Raw genomic sequence first — 17,010 nt, 5'->3', positions numbered from 1 at the left:
CCTGCTTAAAACCCTAGATTCCATTCCCTGGAATGACTGTGGAGCACAGATCTCAGCAAATAAGGTTGCTCGTAAGATACTTTCAAGATGAACTAAATGTGAATCTTAGATTTTAACCTCATCTGGAAAATTGCTAGCATCAACACCAGGAGAGGTCTCTGTCAACTCAAGCCAGAAGGAGACAATGTGATCCCAAGAAAGAAAGCAGAACAAGGCCTGACCTCAGTGGTGCTCACCAATGACTTTTAACTGTCACATTAAAGACTAAAAAAAAGCAGCTGGCACTACAGAAATCATCCAGCCCCCAGGCAGGACCTTGGACTGCTTCTTGAGTATTTGAGTACTCAAGTCATTGTCTACCCAGTCGTGGCAGGGGAAACTAAACGTCCAGGCTGAAACAATACCCCTCATCTCTAGATGTCCAAGCCTAGACATTTGTGCTCCTCAAAGTCAAACCACCCCTCAATATCAGCACCAATCAGAATCCCAGCCTCTGCCAAGTTAAACTGAGCCCGGAATTGCCCTTCTGAGCCTCCACAGACAGACGCAAGATCTCTTCCTCTTTTATCTATCTTTCTCACAGTACTGCGCACACCAGAGCACAAGAGATACTTGCCAAACAAGTGAAAACATACATGAAATAATGCGTTTATGATCTCTAACTCCAGCCGAGGTATGGATAGTCTCTTTTGTTCACCGTCGGTTTCCTCATTGTATCTTCTAGTTGCTCTCCAACATCATGATCTCTGAGCGCTTGTTAAGCATACAATTCCCAGGCCTGCCATTAGACAGCTGGAAGCAGAGGCAGAGGGAAGAGCCCAGGAATACACATTCTGAAACCTCTACCCAGAGATGCTCTGCACAAGTCTGAAGAATGCTCCTCTGGGGTTCGTGTTCCATCCAGCCTCCCTCCCATCCAGGATGAACGGCCGATCTGCCTGCACCTGCTTACCTCCTGCTTCCCTGAGGACACCCATTGGCACTCCAGCCTCTTTACCACTTCCAAACCAGGAAGCCTCTGAAAAGAGTCAGACTTTTCCCAGTCTTTCCCATAATCCTGTCTCTAATGCCTTCCCCAGAATCTTGCTGCATTCCATGCAATTGCTCCCATAGATGTTGTCAAATGAGATTGCTCTCTGCTCCTCCATGTGTGGCAACACTCAGAATGTCTCCATTCTTTAAAAACATTCAGATTTGTCCTTCCTTCACTTCCAAGCCTGTTAAGCCTCCCGTCCACACCCCTGTTCTCCTTTCTCTACTTCCCTCTTACTCTCTAGTTTCCTCATTAGTCCTACCCAAAGTGTAGGAAGGCCCAGCCTACCTAATGAACTCTCTCCTGGATTTCCTGGGTTTTATAAAGGCTTGGCTCACTCACAAAGGGTCACTAGCAATCTTTCCCTCCTGTCTGAATGCCAGACTCTCCCCAGGATCTCGTCCCAGATGCTGCTATCCAACCATTGTCCAACCCACAGGGTGGAGGCTCCACACCAGCCCTCCACATGAGGATCTCAGCAGAGCCCAGGGCTCCCTCACACATGTTTTTACTGTAGCCCACAGAAGAAGCAAGGAACTGTGGCGTGGGGAGGATATATGGGGACCCACATTCTGGTGGTCGTGTTTTCAGCATTCCCACTCATTTCTAGCTAGAAACGGTTGCCTGACAAGGCTTAGAGCTCACAGTACATTTACACTTTGTTTAAAAATGAGATCATCACACCCATTAGGATTACTATAATTAAAAAAAAGAAAAACATTGGCGTGTATATGGAGAAATTGAAACACTTGTACACTGTCAGTAAGAATGTAAAATGGCATAGCCACTACGAAAAACAGTATAGCAATTCCTCAAAAAATTAAGCATAGAATTATCATTTGTTTTTTGTTGTTGTTGTTGTTGTTTTTGAGTTGGAGTCTCACTCCATCGTCCAGGCTGGAGTGCAGTGACATGCTTATGGCCACCCCAGCATCAACCTGCAGGGCTCTGGCGGTCCTTCCGCCTCAGCCTTCCAAGTAGCCGGAACTACAGGTGTGCACTACCACGCCCGGCTAATTTTTGATTTATTGTAGAGACGAGGTCTCCCCAAGTTGCCCTGGCTAGTCTCAAACCCACTGGTTCAGACAATCCACTCGCCTCGGCCTCCCAAAGTACTGGGATTGCAGGCTGAGCCACCGAGCCCGGCCAGAATTACCATTCGATCCACCAATTTCATTTACGGGTATATACACAAAGAATTGAAAGCAAGATCTCACAGAGATATTTGTATACCCATGTTCATGGCAGCACTATTCACAACAGCCAAAAAGTGGAAATAACCCAAGTTTCTATGGATGGGTGAATGGATAAGTGAAATGTGGTATATCCATACTATGGACTTTTATTTAACCTTAAAAAGAAAGGAAATTCTGATACAGGCTACAACATAGATGAACCTTGAAGATATTATGTGACGTGAAAGAAGTCTGACACAAAAGAATAAATATTATACAATTCCATGTATATGATATCCTTAGAATAGTCAAATTAACAGAGACAGAAAGTAGAATGGTGATTGCCAGGAGCTGAGGGGAGTGAGGAGGGAATGGAGAATAAGTATTTAATAGATATAGTTTCAGTTTAGGTTGATTCAGTTCTGGAGACAATGGTGATGATTGCACAACAATGTGAATATACTTAATGCCACTGAATTCTACACTTAAGAAATGGTTAAAATGGTGAGTTTTATATTATATATATTTTACTACAATAAAAATTGAGATCAGCACTTAATTATTAGAAAGGTAAGCCAGGCTCAGTGGCTCAGCCTGTAATCCCACGCCTTTGGAAGGCTGAGGTGAGTGGATTGCCTGAGCCCGTGGGTTCGAGACCCACCTGGGCAGCAAGACGTCATCTCTACAATAAATCAAAAAATCAGCCAGGCGTGGTAGTGCATGCCTGTAATTTCGGCTACTCGGAAGGCTGAGGCGGAAGGATCGCCAGAGCCCAGCAGGTCGAGGCTGCAGTGGCCGGGAGCAGCCACAGCACTCCAGTCTGGGCGACAGAGTAAGACCCCAACTCAAAAAAAAAAAAAAAAAAAAGAAAGGTATTAAAGTCATACTAACACCAAACTGAGGCTTTCTAGTTGACCAAATGAGGACTGAAATTGACCTGGAAAGCAGATAACTTTCTTACTATGTGATATAGTATTATCTATGATCACATTCCAGTTTCTCCTAAACCACCAGTAATATGTTTACCAAGTTTGGGGAAACATTCTAATATCTTATATGCTCACTATACAGATAAAGGAACAATTGATAATAAGTCCTAGACACAATAGATGTAATAAGTGGACTTCCCAAGGTCACACATAGTAAATGGCTTATTCTGATTTCTGATTTAATGTCAGTCCCATTAACCCAGGGTATTCCTTTCCCCCTCCCCCTTTTCTTCTCCTTTGGTATTCAAGACACTGAGCTCTTTTTGTTCTCCTCCTACCCATTTTTCTTTCTGTTTTTTAAAGTCTTTTTTCAATTAATAAACTTTATTTTTTAGAGCAGTTTTAAGTTAACAGAAAAACTGAGCGGAAAGTACAGAGAATTTCCATATGACTTCCCCTCCCCCAGCTTCCCCATTATTAATGTCTTGCATTAGCATGGTATATTTGTTGTCACTGAAGAACTAATACTGATACAATATTATTAACTAAATCTATAATTTGCATTAGAGCACACTCTTTGTGTTGTACGTTCTACTGGTTTTGACAAATGTATATTGACTGGTATCCACCACTACAGAATCATACAGAATTGCTCCCCTGCTCTAAAAATCCCCCATTTGTTTCTCTTTTTTCACCCAAGTTTAGAGGTTTCCCATTGTTCTGACCCTGCTCTGTTTCCCTTCTTGCCCTATTCTCTGCCTAGGAGGGGCGATTTCCATCCCCACATTTTCAGGAATCGCTTCCATCTTGACAACTCTCCAGGTCAAATCCCTGTTGGCCTCTGCACATCTCCACTTGGATGTTGGAAGAAAGCCCATTGTGTTGTGTGTCTCCCCCCCCACCCCTGACCACTATTTCTCTTAATGACAAGCCTCCTCCTAGTCACCTCATCACCCTGGAATCAACTTTGACTCTTCTTTTCTTATCCTTTGAGGCAGAGGACTTAAGAGGGGGAGGGAGGCAGTGACAGGTTGGAATCATGTTTGCAATGAGCTTAGACTCTCTGGCTACAGGAATCTATCTTCAAGTCCTCTGACCCATGCAAGGTGGATAGCAAAAATAATGACCTGGCGAGCCAGCAGCCACTTTCACAGAAGAAGCACTTCTTTGTGTCAACCCAGGAAAGACCCCTCCCTCTATTTTCACATCAAAAGGTCTTTCCCTCCCCACCCCTTCTGCTTCTTTTTATGTCTTTTTTTTCTGATCCAGGCCTTGGCACCGGTGAGAAGGAAAGTCAGAACAAGACCAGATTCGCTGGTCACCAATAGAATTTTTGAGATTATTATCTGAGGTCAAAGCTCAAAGAAATCATTAAAGTTTTATTTAAATATAAACTCAATTATAAGCGAAAAATGTACTATACAAAGCTGAGTCTGACCCACTGTTTGCCCTCTAGTAGCTCACTGAAGACTTGAGAAGAAACTTAGGTCAATGAACCAAAAGTCAACTTGATTTGTGTCGTACTGGACATCAGAAGATGGCAAAGGAGTTGGGATTGTGTCCAGGTACGTGTAACCAGAAACTGACAGCAGTGGCATAACCAAATAGGGGTCATTTTCCCCAAATAACAAGAATCGCAGAGTTAGGCAGGTTCAGAAGCTCCTTGAAGTCATCAGACACCAAACTCCTTTTATCATTCCCCTCCTACCATTCCTCGTTTATGACTTTCATCTTTGTGCCTATAAGATGACTGCTTGCACATCCAGACATCAAGTATGGGTTTTAATATTTTAAAAACAACAGGTAACAGTAAAGGTCAAAGGGCATATGTCAAGTGAGACTGTCTCTCTTCACCAGGAAAATAAGAACTGTCCTTGAAGTTCTACCTAGTCCGTGTCCACTTACATTTCACTGGCTACAACAGTGTCATAGGGCCACCTTAGGAGCAAGTGAGCTTGAAAATTCAAATTTGTAAGGTGGGCACATTGCTGCCCTGAACAAAATTAGAGATCAGTAAGAAAGAAAAATCTTGGACAAGCCGGCCACCACATAGTGAGGACACTTCATCAGCTCTCTGGAGAGGTCCTCCATCCCCACCAAACCTTCAGATAGCTACAGCCCCACCAAAATCCAAGGCACCCACATGAGAGACTCTCAACCAGAACCACTTACCTAAGCCCCTGGATTTCAATCTTAGTCCATTTGGGCTGCTATCACAAAAATGCCATAGACTGAGTGGCTTATAAACAATGGAAATCTATTTCTCATAGTTAGAAGAAGGGAAATCCAACTTCAAGGTGCCAGCAGATTCAGTGGCTGGTGAGGACCTTCTTCCTGGTTCATAGACTGCCATATTTTTGCTATGTTCTCACATGGCAGAAGGGACAAGGGGTGACCCTGGGGTCTCTTTTATAAGGCCACTAAGGCCATTCATGAGGGCTCCACTCTTATTACCTAATCACCTACTAATGTCATCACATTGGGAGTTAGAATTTTAACAGATGAATATTGGGGAGATACAAACATTCCATCCATAGCAATTTATAATCCCCAGAAATGGTATAAAATCATACATGATTATTGATTATTTAATTAAGTTTGGGGTCAATTTGTTATGCAGCAATGGATAACTAATACAGAAATGAGGAAAAGGAGATAGAGGGAATGTGAATTGGGCAGCTAGCTATGTTTATCACAAAGAGGGAATAGCTAACTTTCTTTTGGAGTTGGGGTACAGATAAACCTTTACAGAGGAAATAATACCTTAGTGAGGAATATACGAATTAATAGCTTGGCTGAGAAGAAAAGTGTGTGGGGAAGTCCTTTCAGATAAGGAGAATACACGCACAGCTCACTGAGCCCTCAAACAGTGTGTTTAGAGGGAGCACTGCTACTTCCATCTGGCCTCAGTCTGTCGGCAGCACCAGCATGTTGGGGGTGGAACGTGTTGGGGGAGAGAAGAGTGAAAGAAGCAGAAGATGTATGCAAGAGCTGAGTCATAAGGGGTCTTGAAATTCTTGTTAAAAAAATCCTAGGGTTTGATCTCACAGGTAACGAAGAGCCACTGAAGGCTTTGAGGAGGAGATAGTCATGGTCAGATTTTATTCAAAAAAGATCGCACTGGAAATAGTGAGATGCATATACTAGACACAGACTTCTAGACCATTTAAAAGAAGATTCTGTTCATACAATAGATGCCCAGTATTTGGCGGCCACACCACATTTAGGTACTTTAAGTTTTACGAAGATCATGGACCCTCTCCATGAGGCCTATGAGCTGTGGAGTATCCTGCATCCTTAGATCCCAAAACCAGGTCATGCGCAATGGGTAGAGTACACCTGTTTGGCTCTGGACTTTGAGCTCCGCGTGAATCAGACTCTGATACTTTAGGCGACGCCTCACCTTGGGGGTCCTCCTGAGCCTCAGAGCAGTCCTTGCCTGCAAAATGAAGATAATGATGACATCTACCACGTAGCCATGAGTAAGCCCCAGAAATTACTCATGTAAGGATCCCAGCAAAATTCCGGCCAAGTGACAGGATGTACCTAACACTCCTCTGCTGATGGCCTCATTTTACCTCCAAAACTGTTCATGAGCAAGATGGTTTGGGGCCAAGTGACCCACTTCACAAGTGAGGGAAATGAAACAAGGATGGTTTACAATTCATGGCAGAGCTAGGATTTGAATCTGGGTTTCTTGATTGTCAGTCCAATGCCACTCTACTCAGCAATGACACACGGCCAAACAATTATGCTGGGACTTGTTTCTGGTGGTGAAAATAAAAGGCAAGAAACTCCAGTGGAAGACAAAATGAAGAATCAAAAAAAGGGCAAGGGATTATTTCCACAAAATTGATCTTCAGTCTTCTCCCCCCCGCTCTCAGTCCATAAGTCTCAGTCCATCTTGTTACCACTCCCACTTACTCTTATTTATAAGGTGCCTTAAGATAGCCAATGGAAAATGACCATGTTTTTCTATGAATTATTTCATTTGATCTTTTGTTTTATTGTTCAGTGAGTAAGCAGCAGTTGGCACTTAGTTTTATCACATACATACAGGCATATTATCTTCATTTAAAAGAAATTAAGGATCTAGCATGGGCTGGTTATTAAAGATGAACAAGGAAGATCTCAGCCCTTGACAAGTCTAGTGCTCAGTGGGGAAGATCGGCCTTGAACAAACACCTGTCCTGCCAAATGACAAACCCTTTCCTAGAGGGATAACCAAGCTGCCCTGAAGAGCAAAGATAAATAAACATTTCCATTTAGTTCAGGGTGGCAATAAGGAGAATGACTGTCCCCCAAAGCCAACGAGGATACACTTGATTTAGATTTTCAAGGAAAAGTAGACGCTCACTAGAAAGACAGGCGTTCGAGTTGAAGAGGGTTAGCATAGTGATGCCCAGGAGCATGAAAGGGAAACTGTTGGAAGAATGTAAAGAATTTTGACACTGCCAGAGAGAAGGGTGCATAGGCAAGGAGAGGAAGAAGGTGAGACTGGAAAGATAGGCTGGGGAGGCAGGACTTAATTTTGAAGAGCGAGAAGCACCTAGGATGTTTGTATGCACTGAGTTCAGCCACTAGACTTTTAACAGAGGCACCACCTTCCATGGGATTCCCTTTCTGATCCTGTGTCTTGTCTTACAGTGCTGAAGTTATTCACACCACAGCCCCCTATGGTGAATGCAAACTATCCATTTTATTGGGGACTGAATCTGTCCCTTCTGTGACACCACGGGAACCACCAGTGAGACATAATGTGAGTAATTTACATGATCCAGAGACACTTAATCTGTGCTAGATCCATTTGTTCATGAGGGTGATTTATCAAGAAAGCAAACCCACTGCCAAGATGAGGGAGAAACTTCTGGAGTTTATTTACACTTGCCAGCAGGACGGTCACGTCACCGCACTTCACATTCAGTCAGCTGCTGTTCCCTGACCACATTACTGCTTCCCCCTCCTTTGCACAGGACTATTTGGAAAAGGAACCTCGCCTTTCAGACTGAGGCACCATGTGGATGGTTCGTCACTTGGCAGGATAGATGTTTGTTCAAGGCCTATCTTCCCCACTAAGCACTAGATTTCTCAAGGGCTGAAATCTTGCTTATTCATCTTTAAATACCCAATAACCAGCCCGAGCTAGATCCTCAGTTTCTTTTGAATTAAGATAATATACCTGTATGTATGTAACCAAGCAGAAAGGCCTTGGAGTCCACAAAAACTGTCAAAAGCCCCCCAGGCTCCACTGATGTGATTTGCAGCCCTCGTTGTCGTCTTATCTAAGGGCCAACCTGGGTGCTCTGTGAAGACACTGGGCGCCAGTAGGACTGAAGAAATTATTTATCACCTGCAGTGTCCAGGATTGCAAGAGGAGAGAGAACCAGAAAACTGCAACCTCCCATGGTTCAAGGAACACCCTGCCCAAATATTTTTCTGCACCAGGCATTTATTGCCCGTCTCAGCAGCCTTCTGGATTCCGGCTCTGGGCCAGCGTCGTGCCCTGTGGGAGGAAGCCCATGCCATCTCCACCATCCCATCTAGTCCTCTCAGATGACATCGGACCCAGCCAAGGAGCATACCAATCTGACTGGAGATGGACCGCCTCAGTGCCCGTGAGACACATAAGTATCTCGGGGCCAGGACCTTGTGTTGTTTTGTAACATAAGCACTTTCCACCCAGGGCACATAAGTCAAGGAGGGTTTGATTGTGGAGTCCAACTAGTCACTATCACAGTGTTATTATAGCCTCCCATTCTTCCTCCTGATTACTCCACTCAACATAATCTACAGTGGTCAGTGATAAACCTGCTGGCACTCAATTTATAGGCAAACAATTCCCGTCTCTTGTCAGGCACTTATCTTTTCCAGCAGTCAAAGGAAAACTATATATAGTGTCTCTCTGGCGTCTAGTCGTCTTTTTTTTTTTTTTTTTTTGACACAAGGTTTTATGTTGGGTGAAAGAGAGTAGAATTTAACTTCTCTCTGAATCATAACAAATGGTCATGTATCCGGGCAGGCTGGCAGTGGTTATCAGAAGAAAAGGCAGAAGAGGAGGAAGATCAAGGCTGGGGATGAGTGAACCCCAATGCACAAACCTGATGAGACAAAAGCAGAATCAGTGTTGGTAAATAAAACGGCAACAAAACTAATGACCAAGGGTCAGTTTATAAAAGCCCTCACCACTTCTTCCCAAACTTGGTGTCATAGTAATGCCATAGGAAGTCTGTACAGCATTTTATTTATGAAACATTTTCAAACTATTTAATTGCATTCCCATAGCAATCCCATAAGACAAGTTGAGATAAGAACTACTCTCTTCTTTAGATGCGAAAATAGACATATCAAATGTACTTGCCAAAGGCCATAGCACTGGTGAGTAAGGAAGAGAGGGATAAAAACCCAAGTTTTCTGATGTTTAATCCACTGCTTTTTCTATTCACTTCACCATAGTATTTATTCAATTTAGACTAATTCAGTGGCACCCCCACAGTCACACACACACACACACACACACACACCCCACACTCGCATGTACAGTGCACACACACGCACACCCACACTACAGGTAGGAGGAAACAACATAGAAGAGTGGCCAAAACTTTTCTCTACGACAATATTTATAATATTCTCTATCCTCTACAGAGATGCAATCGATTACTGCTTAGAAATGATTCTTAGCACTTCAGACAGAAAGCTAAAATTAATTAGAAGTCAGCAAAAGAAATTTTCACCTCGTTGACAATTTTCTGCCCTCTACTTTCATGGAAAAACAGAAAATCCCCAAAAAACCAAGTTGATGTAAGAGACGAACTAAAATTATGACTCAAGATTACTCAGCTCAATTCCCAAACATACGTCTCTAGACCTCCACTGCATACGCGGAACGTATGCATCTCACTTGCTGTCCTTCCCCTACTAAGACAGAAGGGATCTGTGCAGCTGAGGTAAAAGTGCATTGAGAATTAAAAACCAAAAAGGGGTTGTGGTTACCACGAATTTAAGAAAACAGTGCTCCCCATTTCCCGAGTGATCCAGGTAGCAAGGCTTCTCTCTTCAGGACTTTGAAAATACTTGCAACAACATGAAATCATCATTCACGATAGAAAAGCACCTGCCGATCACCTTGAAGTTAATTTTTAAGAACTAGACCCAGTCTTTATTCCAATTCCAAATCAAATTCTTCTCCAGAAATGCTATGACAACCTAGTGTTTCTTTTCCCACTTCTAGTCCTGGCCATATTTGTTTCTAACAGGACTTCCTCAAAGGCAGCACATCTTGAATGAGGACTGTTCTGGGAAGTTATGTGTGATGTAAGTGTGTGAAAGAGATGGTTTTAGGCAAACTGGAGACAAATTCCAGACTTACGACGTGCTTAGCGGTGTTTGTCAGATGGAGGGCCAAACCACATGAGTGTCAGGAGGATGGAAGGAAGCTGTTTTGACCCTAAACAGAAAGAGAGACCGGACTCCAGACAAAAAAGGCCTTGGTCCTCACGGAAGAGAGGAGCTGGGGTGATGTTGGCCTTTGAAGCAGAGGAAACAGGACTTGCTCTGCCCTTGAGAAGCTCCCAGTCCAACAGAAACAGACTATCAAGGCAATAAGTGCTGTGCACAGGAACAAAAAGCTGCAGGGCCCAGGAGAAGTTGTCTGTCTGATAGTGTAGTTCAAACAAGGTTTAACACTGAGGGTGACACCCAAGAGGAGGATTTTTCTAGATAGGGAAGGGCTGGGGACACTCTAGTTGAAGGAATAGCTTGAGCAAAACTAAAGAAATCGTAATGGGTGAAATGGTGGCCCCCAAAAGGATATGTCAGCATTCTAACTCTTGCAACCTGTGAATGTGACCTTATTTGGGAAAAGGGTCTTTGTGGATGCCATTGGGATAAGAATCTCAAATGAGATCACCCTGGATAATTCAGGAGGACCCTAAATCCAGTGACACACAGAGAAGAGACAAGTGTCATACACAGGAGAGACACACAAAGAAAAGAAGACCATATGAAGAAGGAGACAGAGATTAGAGTGATGTAGCCACAAGCCAAGGAATGCCTGGAGCCAGGAGAACTTGAATGAGGCATGGAAGTATTCTCCCCTAGAACCTCTAAAGAGAACATGGCCCTGTCAGCACCTTGATTTTGAACTTCCGAACTTAAGAATTGTGAGAGAATAAATTTCTGTTGTTTTAGCCCACCAAGTTGATAGCAATTTGTTGCCACAGCCACAGGAAACTAATAGAGTAATGGAAGGAACTCCAGTCCAGGGCCTGTTTGCCCCTCCCCACCCAACACACACACCCATCCCCCATTCCACCCTGCCCAGATCCATTTCTCATCCTTTTCCTCCTCTGCTCTCTATAGCAGGGGGCTGACCCCTGCAGGCTGTTTCCTGATTTCCCAGGTTTCCATTGAGGCCCAATCCATGGGAGACAGTACCAAGAGACTGAGTGTGGCAGGAAGGAAGCAGCCAGGGTACTTCTTCCCTCCTCTCTCAACCTCAAGTGGCATCTCCAACAGTGTGCCTGTCTCCTCCACGGCTACGGCTCCCACCAAATAGGAGCATTGTGATTCTAGGGTCCCCCCTGGGTGAAACTAGCCCCCTGGCTCTGACTAAAAGCTATAATAGCTTTGGGGAATGATAACTCTGATATGATTAAAGCACAGGGCATATGGGGGCGAGGGAGGGGCACAAGCTTGGGGCAGCAGGCTGATGCCACATTGGAATGGGCTGTTCCACAAATACTGAACGACCTCAGGCACAAACAGTGGGGCTCCTCTCACAGAGCAAAGCACCAGCAGAGGCCACAAGCTCTCATCCTGACCTGACATCGACTAGTACCCAGTATTAGTTTCCTGGGACTGCTATAATGAAGTACCAGACCATATGACTTAAGCAACAGACATTTTCTGGAGGCTAGAAGTCTGAGACCAGGGTGTTGATTTCTTTTGAGGCAGGGTTGGTTTCCTCTGAGGCCTCTCCTCTTGGCCGGGAGATGAGCATCTTCTCCTAGTGTCTTCACTTGCTCTTTCCCTCTGTGCATGCCTGTATCCAAATTACCTTTCCTTGTAAGGACACCGGTCATATCAGACGAGGACTCACCCTAACAACCTCCTTTTACCTTGAGTACCACTTTAAAGATCCTCCCTGCAAATACAGTCACATTCCAAAGTACTGGGGATGAGGACTACACGTATGAATTCAGGGGACAGAGTTCAGCCCATAACAGGGACTTAGGCGTCAGCGGCAGACTGAGGGATAGCGGAAGTCATGACATGCCCAGTGGGAACTGGATGAAACCAGGCATTCAGTAAGGAACAAGGTACCCAAAATATGGGTTTACCTGGCAGTGAACTCGGGGTAGCAGGTAGAAGTGGCAAAGTGCTGGCCAGGAGTTGGCAGCCACTCCAGGAGAGGCCAGAGCAAGAGAAAAGAAGGAGATAGAAGGGGTCTGGTGGGAGCCAACTCGGCCAAATGGACAACTATACTGGCTTCTGAGAGCACGTGAAAAGCCCAAGGGACTTCCAGAAAGCTCCAGCTGAGGTTCTAGCAGCTGGGAAGGAAAAGAGTTAGCAAAAGAAAGGTTTGCATTATTAACACAACTCTGTACCCACAGGTGGATGACATTTTCAAGGGAAAAGTCTGTGCATTTTGGAAGGAATTAAATTATTCCTACCGCCCAATCCTCCCCACCACAACACAAACATACACAGATGGTGTCTGGTTCCCTTTACATTGCATCCCCGGAGAGGTGAAAACAAGAAATCAGGGCATGCAAACAGTCACTGCAAGTAACGGGAGAAGCAGACAGAGGCAGCGGGAACAGGCACAGCCACGTTTGTGTGTTGGCCGCTCACAGTCCGCACGGCAGCCCCAGGACCATAAGCCTATGTCCAAGGGAGCCATATACACGTGCTTTTGCAGATGAGCCACAATTTATTAATATGAGACTCTGCGGGGTGCACCGCAATAAATTCTAATTCGTGAAATTTATAAACTGAGATAGCACTAGTGAGAGGTCCTGTGAATTGTAATTCTCTCGACCTGACAAATGAACTGCTTTGAGCAGCGACAGCTTCAGCAAAGTGAGAGAAATAAATCAGCCCGTGGAACTGTGGTAAGAAAGCAAGCCGTTTTATTGGTCTATGGATCTTGAGAAATGTTGATTAAGTCAGATTTGGAACCCCTCTCTTCCCCACTGTTGTTTTACAAGCTGCTTTGTCCCAGGCATCCCTCAGGTCTTTCTCTCCACTGTACCACAATCTCCCAGGAAAAGCTGAGTATGTTATTTAACGGTTTTGGGGAAAGGTGAGTCTAACCACTCAAGGAGGCTCTGTGTTCCCAAGGTGTATATGAGAGGAAAACTTTATGGGAGGCTTTTCACAACACTGATAACCTCTCAGTCTGCGGAGACCAAAGAATAGATAATATTCTTTGGAATATTCTGTGGAACCCATTATGTGAGACTATAAGTAGAATAAATGAGACGAATCAGAGGTTAGCGTTTGGACTAACAAAATATGGGTTACTTGGCAAGTTACTAGTAGAAACAAGAACGCAGTGGGCAACGTTGAAACTGTAGACAATAGAATAAACTGCTTTTAATTATATTTATGTCCTAAGAGAACCTACTGGTTATCAAATAACTAATGTGCTAATTACGCTCTGGGTCTGCTCATGGAAGCGGGCCCCCAAAAGACTCCATTCTAGGAAGCAGTTTAGTTTCAGTTCATTTATTTTAAGTGTAGCCTTTAAATTCAAGATGTCATATACATATTCAAGACTTGTCTTCCCTTCAGTTGATCCAAATAACCAGGCAGGAACTATTTAATTCAGAAGTTTATTTGCAAAACCCCAGCAGGAAAGAGGTAGCAACTCAACATTGGTGAGTCACCTACAGTCAACATTGGTGAGTCATCTATTTGCCAAGTGGTATGTTCAGAGTCTCGGGACCTTCAAGAAGATATCATCATCTCCTTTTAGAGAGGAGACTGAGACTAAGAGACTCCATTAACTTGCCATAGTCACACAGCACTGATTGCAAAAGGCAGGAATTAACTGACAAGGAAGCTCATGCCCTTTCCAATGTATCATGCAGCCTTTCAAAATTGAGGACGCTAGAATCTTCTGGTTGATTGTTCTCTCCATGTCCCCCAGCTTCTAACCAGACCCCAGATTAGAACACTACCTCTCTTATTCCTCACCATCTCTTTGGAAGGAACCCTACCTTCTGCCCATCATTCCCCTCTTCCCTATCATAGGCAGGGCTGCCTTGCTTGAACAGAGAGGCTGGCATTCTGGGTAATCCCCCAGGAAGCAGAGCCTGCAAGGCGGGAGGGGAGTGCTGGGGAGTTTCCAGTTTCAGGAGCTGGCTGCCCTCAGATGGAGAAAGGTAGATCACATCAGCCCTGCAGTGCAGACCCGAACGATTTGTTGCAGCCACAGGAAACTTCCGAAATGTCTTTCCCAGAAGCTATGACTCCGGCAGGAGCAGGGCATGTTTGTGTGGCTGCAGGGCACCGGCAGCGGAGCTCCGTGCTTCTGGCTCCCTGTGGCAACAGGAGCAAGAACCCTGGGGGACCGGGAGAAAAAACCACAGCAATGAAATCTGACTTCAAAAGCACAGATCCTGGGGATGTCCACTTCCGTAACATACCACATCTGGGCTGATCACCAAGATTCCTGCCACCTGAGGTGGAGGCCGGCAGGGAGGCTTGTCTCAGGCCTTGTTGCTTGTGGAGAAAGGCCCATCTCATCTGCCCTCCTCTCACTCTTATCGCTGGCACCTGGATGACGGCAGAGGGCTCCTAAGTGAATGCTTTCTAACCATTCCAGTGGCTGTTCCCAAATACTTCTTCCATCACATTTCCCCATCCCCTCCCACCCACCCCTTACCCCCAGCTCCCAAATCTTTCTTGCTTCCTCTTAGCCTAGAGCAGTGCTTGAAGGTTGAAGGAAGATGTGAATCTCCCTGGTCCTGTTAAAATGCAGACTAGGACTCAGGAGGTCTGGGGTGGGGCCTGGGCTTCTGCATTTCTTTTCTTTTTTTTTTTGAGTTGGAGTCTCACTCGGTCACCCAGACTGGAGTGCAGTGGCGGCTCCCGGCCACCGCAGCATCGCCTGCTGGGCTCTGGCGATCCTTCTGCCTCAGCCTTCCGAGTAGCCGGAATTACAGGCATGCGCTGCCACGCCCGGCTGATTTTTTTATTTATTGTAGAGATGAGGTCTCACTGCCCAGGCGGGTCTCAAACCTGCGGGCTCAGGCAATCCACTCACCTCAGCCTCCCAAAGGCGCAGGATTACAGGCTGAGCCACCCAGCCCGGCTTGCATTTCTGACAAGTGCTCAGGTCCAAGGATGCTGTTTGTCCCAGGACCACACTTTGGGTGGCAAAGGCCAATGCATATGTCCCAGATTCCTAAGGCTGATATTGAAAACTCTCGGCTGCCTGCCCCCAGCCTACCTTTTTTTTAAACCTCCTTTATCTCCTCCCTACCTGTACTATGCTCCAGGCAGAATCATCTACCAGCCAGCAGGCACTCCTGAGCCTGAGCAGGCACTCCTGAGCCTCAGCTTACCCACCCTGGGGTTTCTGTACCTGCCATTTCCCTGGCAGCAGAGCTGGCATGCTACTCTGCTGTCCAAATCAAACCCCTTGCAGGGCCTAGTCTTCCCATAAAGACCATTGTCTTCCTGACCAGAAGAACTGCATTCCGGAGTTGTGGCACACAAAGGATAAAATCTCTGTTTTCCCAGGAAGCATCAAACCCAGGGTCTGTTTGGGAGAGAAAGATCTGGGCCACCTCCTTCTGAAGGAGCAAGCCCCAGGAAGTTTCCTGGGCAGGGACTCTTGCTGTCCAGTTGGAAGTCCTGCTTCATGATGGCCATTTCAGAAGGGCGTTCACTATCTAGGATACGCAACAGTTTAGGGACCAGACAGCCTAAAGCAGTGAATACCTGTGTCTGAGAGTATCTGGCTGCTGCAGGAAGAATTTCATTTTCCTGCCTCACCTTGGTGAGGTCAAATAACAGCTAATGAAAAGTGGATTATGTCCTTTGTATAAAAACATTTTATCCAGTCTGATATTTAACTGGGGAATAACTGAAGAGTATGAACTCTTAGCCAGCCTCTACTTTGATTTAAATATTCAAAAGCGTTCAACCTCACTAATCATCAGGAAGATGCAAATCAAAACCACACTGAGATACCACCTAACTCTAGTCAGAATGGTAATTATCAACAACTCAAAAATTAACAGCTGCTGGAGAGGGTGTGGCGAAAAGGGAACACTTCTACACTGTTGATGGGAGTGTAAACTAGTGCAACCTCTGTGGAAAGCAGTGTGGCGATTCCTAAAAGCTATAAATATCAACCTCCCATATGACCCCACAATCCCCCTACTGGGAATATATCCTGAAGAACTCAAATCTCTCTATAAAAAAGATACCTGCACACGTATGTTTATCGCAGCATTGTTCACAATAGCAAGAAACTGGAAGCAACCATGCTGCCCATCAAAAGAGGACTGGATTTAAAAAATATGGTACATATACACGATGGAATACTACACAGCCATAAAAAAGAACAAAATCATGAATTTCCTAGCAACCTGGATGGAACTAGAATCTATACTACTGAGTGACCTCTCACAGAAACAAAGATCTGAGTATCACATGTTCTCACTCATATAATGGACCTTGAACATCCAATGTAATACTATAAGAAAATGACTGACAATAGTGGGAAACTATGGGGAGGAGGGAGATGGGATTAACAGTAACAAATATCTGTCTGGGGACAGGGAAACACCTCTTATCAACAGGGTGCCTGAATGAAACGTATTTGTATACCTAACCCTTAACTGTACCCCACAAC

This window comes from Carlito syrichta, unplaced genomic scaffold, assembly GCF_000164805.1.
Source record: "Carlito syrichta isolate Samal-C Ts95f unplaced genomic scaffold, Tarsius_syrichta-2.0.1 Scaffold169078, whole genome shotgun sequence".
NCBI classification, from domain to species: Eukaryota; Metazoa; Chordata; class Mammalia; order Primates; family Tarsiidae; genus Carlito; species Carlito syrichta.
The sequence above is the reverse complement of the archived record's forward strand: the minus strand, read 5'-3'. Positions refer to the sequence as shown.